Genomic DNA, 6,000 nt, shown 5'->3' with positions numbered 1-6,000 from the left:
ACTTTTCTAAGAAAATGACTAAGTCTGAAAACAAGTAGAAAATAAAGGAGATATTTAATTCTTGATTCCAAAAGTGTTCTATCATCTTATTTGACATATGATGATCCCACTGCCTCTATTGTCTTGTCACAACCAAAGAGGTTAATACCATTTAGTTTTCTTCGACATAATTCACGGTACCTTGTCGTAGTGGGAGAGTTTCTAGGAACTCACCTTCTTATGACTTGGGAGACACTAGTGATTAAAATCCATTGTGAGTTTAAACAAGTAATGGATTGTCAAGATAAGAAACTAAGAAGAAAGCCAATAGAACTATGGTTTAATCCATTCACATGGAGTAACCTTAAGTTTTCTATTACAATGTCATAAAAGGAAATTTACGTTTATAATGGACTTAACAAAACTTCCTGTTCCTAGTATTATAGGTTTGAGTTTATCTAAACCTATGGCTTGTGGTATACCTGGTAATTACTTACTCTAATGCAAGCAACTTACTTTAGTAAGATGCTGAAGCATTTTCTTTCTAATGGCAATCTATAGAAGCTTCACAACTTCTTAGGTATAGATTTTATCTAAGGAAAAGTCTTAACTATTCCAGAAAAGATAAAGCCATGAAAGAATTTCTTATATCAACAGTGAGAGGTCTTAGATATGCTTTTGTATGCCTTAGACCAGACACCTGCTGTTGAGTGGGAGTAATGAGTCGGTATCAGATTAATCCAGGAGAAGAACATTGGAACACAATCAAGTAAATCCTAAGATTAAGAAGAGGAACTATATGTTAGTCAATAAGAGTGTGTTTAAAACTCTTAGACTACACCATATCAGATTTCGAAATTTGCCTTTGTGCTAGTAAATCTTTCTGATAAGATGGTGGTTACTCTGGGGGTGGAATAGTGATTTTGGAGAAGTGTAAAAACCTATCTGAAGTCTCTAGGTCTACCAGAGAGAGACTGAATGTTAAAGTTGCAGGAAAGGTACTTATTCAGTCTAAGGAAAGTTCTATACATCTTTGGCACCATTCCAAATTGCCTTAAACTACTAGTGTTAATTTCCTGATTAACCAAAAGTAGTTGCCAAAGGTATGTATAGAATCCAGTATCCCAAGAGAGTAGACATATAGAGAGGAATTTCACATTATCAATGATTTTGTGATTAAAGGAAGAGTAATGGTGGAGAAAAGGTTGTGTTTAATTCAACCTTTCAGATCCTATTACGAGGAGTTTACTACTACTACACTTGATTTGTATATAAAGGTGTTGAGATTATTTGAAACGCACTTTTTGTTTTATATTAGTGCAAGTGGGAGTTTGTTGGGTTTTATGTCCTAAATAAAACTCATTTCAATATAATCAGATTTACTTATTAATATAGATCAGAAATAACATTTAATGTTGCATGGTTCACATGATTTATTTCATGATTATATGTACATAATGTATAAATTCATCTGAAACCCTTTTCACATACTTGATCCTGTTTATTGTGCTGTCAACACATTAGAAAGTAAACATGACTATGTGAATAAAGTTTCCTAGATTTATCAGACATAGGGTTTTACTGATATGACAATCTACAACAGAGTTTACTTGCATTTGGAGAAATGCTATGTTCTTTCCAGAACATTGGTTAAAGTAAAGCTCAGGTTGGATGCATGGAGTATGCATCGGAAGGGACCGATATTGAACTTTGGCTTAGATTTATTAAACTTACCGTAATATCTATTCAAGTCAATATCACCTAGTTGATCCTAGATCAAATGATCTTAATCCTGATATGATTAGGCTCAATCTTGAAAGGCTATTCGTGTTCTTTGATTTGTTAGTTAAGCCTACTTTTAGGTCAGGGTGATACGTACATTTTGGGAACACGGTAGTGCAATTGAGTGGGAGCGTTAGCATAAACATGGAATCTATAGCTTCTATCTGGCGAATAGTAAGCAAAGGATGATCTCCTTCGAGCTTGACCAAACGAACATAAATGGTGGAGTACTCATTTCACATAAGCTGAAATATCATTTATACGGGGTCAAGTGTTTTAAGGAATAAATACATTGTAGGGTGTAACGGTAATTTAATCCCTTTACAGTGTAGATCATTCATATAGAGGATTAGTGATCACATTAGGATTATAACAATGGATAACTAATGATCCGTCTATATGGTGGAACATATAGAGCATTCTATATACTGAGAGTGCAATTCTAAGTTCTATGCGTGGATTCAACAAAAAATTAATAAGTTAGTGAATTTTAGTGCTAAATTCTTGATCTACTTATTGGAAGCTCGGTTATATAGACCCATGGTCCCCCCACTAGTTGAGATAATATTGCTTGTAAGACTCATATAATTGGTTTTGATTAATCAATTATAATTCTCAAATTAGACTATGTCTATTTGTGAATTTTTCACTAAGTAAGGGCGAAATTGTAAAGAAAGAGTTTATAGGGACATATTTGTTAATTATGATACTTTGTATGGTTCAATTAATAAATATGATAAATGACAATATTATTTAATAATTATTTATAGTTATTAAATAGTTAGAATTGGCATTTAAATGGTTGAATTAGAAAATTGGCGTTTTTGAGAAAATCAGATGCAGAAAAGGTAAAACTGCAAAATTGCAAAAAGTGAGGCCCAAATCCACTAAGCATGGCCCAGCCACTTTTGTAGGTAATTTAAACTGATATTTTTATTATTTTAATGCCAAATAATTCAAACCTAACCCTAGTGGAATGCTATAAATAGATAGTGAAGGCTTCAGGAAAATTACACTTAAATTTTCTATTTTTCCTTCAGAGAAAAACCTGAGCCTTCTCTCTCCCTATCTTTGGCCGAACCCACTCTCTCTCTCTCTCGCTTCCTCATTGAGATTTCGAAATCCTTAGTGTATGAGTAGTGCCCACACACAGCAAGTGATACCTCAATCATAGTGAGGAAGATCGTGAAGAAAGACATTCAGCAAAAGGAGTTTCAGCATCAAAGATTCAGAGAAAGAGATCCAGGTTCAGATATTGATAATGCTCTGCTACAGAAAGGAATCAAGGGCTAGATATCTGAACGGAAGGATTCATTATATTCCGCTGCAACCAATGTAAGGTTTCCTAAACTTTATATGTGTTTATTTCATCGTTTTAGAAAGTTCATATTTAGGGTGTTAATAAACATACTTGTGAGTAGATCTAAGATCCTGGTAAAATAATTTCCAACATAAAACCCTATGTCTGATAAATCTAGGAAACTTTATTCACATAGTCATGTTTACTTTCCAATGTGTTGACGGCGCAATAAACAGGATCAAGTATGTGAAAAGGATTTCAGATGAATTTATACATTATGTACATATAATCATGAAATAAATCATGTGAACCATGCAACATTAAATGTTATTTCTGATCTATATTAATAAGTAAATCTGATTATATTGAAATGAGTTTTATTTAGGGCATAAAACCCAACAATATCATATAATTTCCGACCTGTAATTAGGCGCCCATACACCTATTTACATGGCTTAACAGATGAGCATGAACGTTCAATACTAGGGTATGACCGCTATACCACATACACAACGTACCTCACTGTACGAGTGTTGGTAGGGATTATTTCGTACCCTGAGTACCACTGAGTGATAAACCACACACCTTAGCACTTTCCCGTACTAGTGTCGGTATCACTGTATCGTACTCACAACAACAACCCTCACTATACCAATGCACTATGTATCATATCCATACAAGTGTTGGTAGTGTTTATAACAATTAAGCATGCATATACACACACATATACATACATTCACATAATCACATCACATATTATATACAGTTCTTACCTATTTTCTGAATTCAAGTGTGTTGGCCGACCTGAACGGAAATCTAGTGCTAGATGGATGCCCTAATCACATTTTGAAACCGGGTAAGTTACATGATTAAGAACCTAATCTCGGGAAATGCAAAACCAAAACCCTAGGTTCTGCTATATTCCCAAGGGGTTATTCTAACTCTGGAAATGGGGAAACACCCATCCGAGGCATCAAAAAGGTAAAAATTGAGAAAATGAAAGGCCCGGGGAACCCTGCCAAAACCGGCTAGCCGGTTTTTGTGGCCCTGCAAACCGGCTAGCCGGTTTGCACCAGGTTTCCCAAAACCATTCATTCCTTGCTCAATTCTCCACCAAATGTAATGAAACCTTCCAGAGCTCCTAAACAATGCATAAACAATATAATCCAGCCAGTATTTCACAAAACAAACCAATAAATCCCAAGTTGCCATTAAAGCTCAAAGCTTGAGTTTCAAAACTCAAGCTTGCTTAGAACTAACACCATACACCAAAATCAACTACCAGAACCTTTAATCAAATAATATTGAGCATAAAAACTGAACCCTAACCAATTCTAAACCTAACAGCCCCTGAAACTCAATTTCACATACTCAACCTAAACTTAAATTCAAGAACTAGGGCTAGGAGTTGCTAGAGCTTACCTTGGTTTGATTTCTAGTTGAATCCCTTGCTGAAACACAGAAATTCAGCAGCAAAACTCCCTTGCTTGCTTCAGCCGAAAGAGGAAAAGAGAGGAAGAGGTTAAGTTGATTTTTTTTTTTTTTTACTTTTCCTATTTTCTCTAAATGGAATAAAGACTAGAAAAAACCCATTTTCCCTTGCTGAAATTTGCTTGGCTAGGTGTCAACTAACTAGAAAGCCACCTATCCTTGACTTAACAAAAAGTCCAAATTGCCTTTTGACTCAAACTTAGGGTATTAACCTAAACTAGGGGTAAAATGGTCCAATTCCATAACCCCGCTCAATCCCGATAATTTATTTCCACTAAAATATTTCCCATTGAGAAATAAGGTTCTAAACCTACCCATGTGATAAAACTAGCCATCCATCGCAAATTCCGTTGTCGCCGAGTAAAAATTACAAAAATAACATATTTAAATAATACCGCTATAGTTTAATAAAATCTCTTGAATTGAGAAATTATAACTCTAATATTTATTTCTAAATATTGGGGTCCACAATTAAATTAATTTATAAATAATAATAAAATAATAAAAATTAATGCTTATTGCCCTTACTAATCCAAATTACTAAAGCGGTCATTACATTACGACTCCACGTTGGTTGAATATAGATCTCGTCAACATATAGATGTTTATAAATCGAATTCTAGTAGATTCACTCTAACAATGACTATTAGAGCTGGATTTATAAAAATTGAAACAATAGGTGAAGCTCATAAAATAAGATTATGATTTGAATCTGTCCTATTAGGAGAGTAATTAGAATTCTTATTTTGATTGAATAAAAGATTGCTAACGATAGTGTCCATCCTTAGATGAGTTGACTACACTATTTAATGGATTAACTCTTGCATACTGGAACAGTGTATATCATTTTTTATTGAAAACTTTAGAAATTTTGAGATATGAATGCTTTTGAAATTTTTCTCATCTCTTTCATATTTGCTATATGTTTAAACTAGTAAACATGTCGCGCTTTGCATGTGATTGTTTATAAAAATTTTAAATTATACATATGAATATTAATTGAACAATTAAATTGTATCAAATAATTTTAAACATATTTTTATGTATAATGTTTTTTTTAAAAATGATAAATATTTATAGAGAACTTTTTTTTTTTAAAAAAAAAAATATATTATTGGAGAAGAAGATATATCAAATTTAGTAAGTGATAAAAATAATTATTTTTTAACTAATTAAAAAATAAAAAAAAATATCACATAATTTGAAAATAACTTCTTGTTGTTTGAAAGATTTTAGAGTTATGGATATTTAGATTTTGAAAAACAAAGGTATGTGTTTAAAAATTTCAAAGTTATGTGATATCTTAATGTAAAAAGAAAAAAAATAGATTTTTTTTGTTGATAACAATATAGGGAAACGATTTTTTTTCGTCATTGTATTTTCACGGAATGTATTCTGTAATGTATGGCAGCCGTTAGATAGGGGAGTTATTTGATCTGAGGGCTGAG

Source organism: Cannabis sativa, chromosome 4 (assembly GCF_029168945.1).
Source record: "Cannabis sativa cultivar Pink pepper isolate KNU-18-1 chromosome 4, ASM2916894v1, whole genome shotgun sequence".
NCBI lineage: Eukaryota > Viridiplantae > Streptophyta > Magnoliopsida > Rosales > Cannabaceae > Cannabis > Cannabis sativa.
This window is presented reverse-complemented; position numbering follows the sequence as displayed.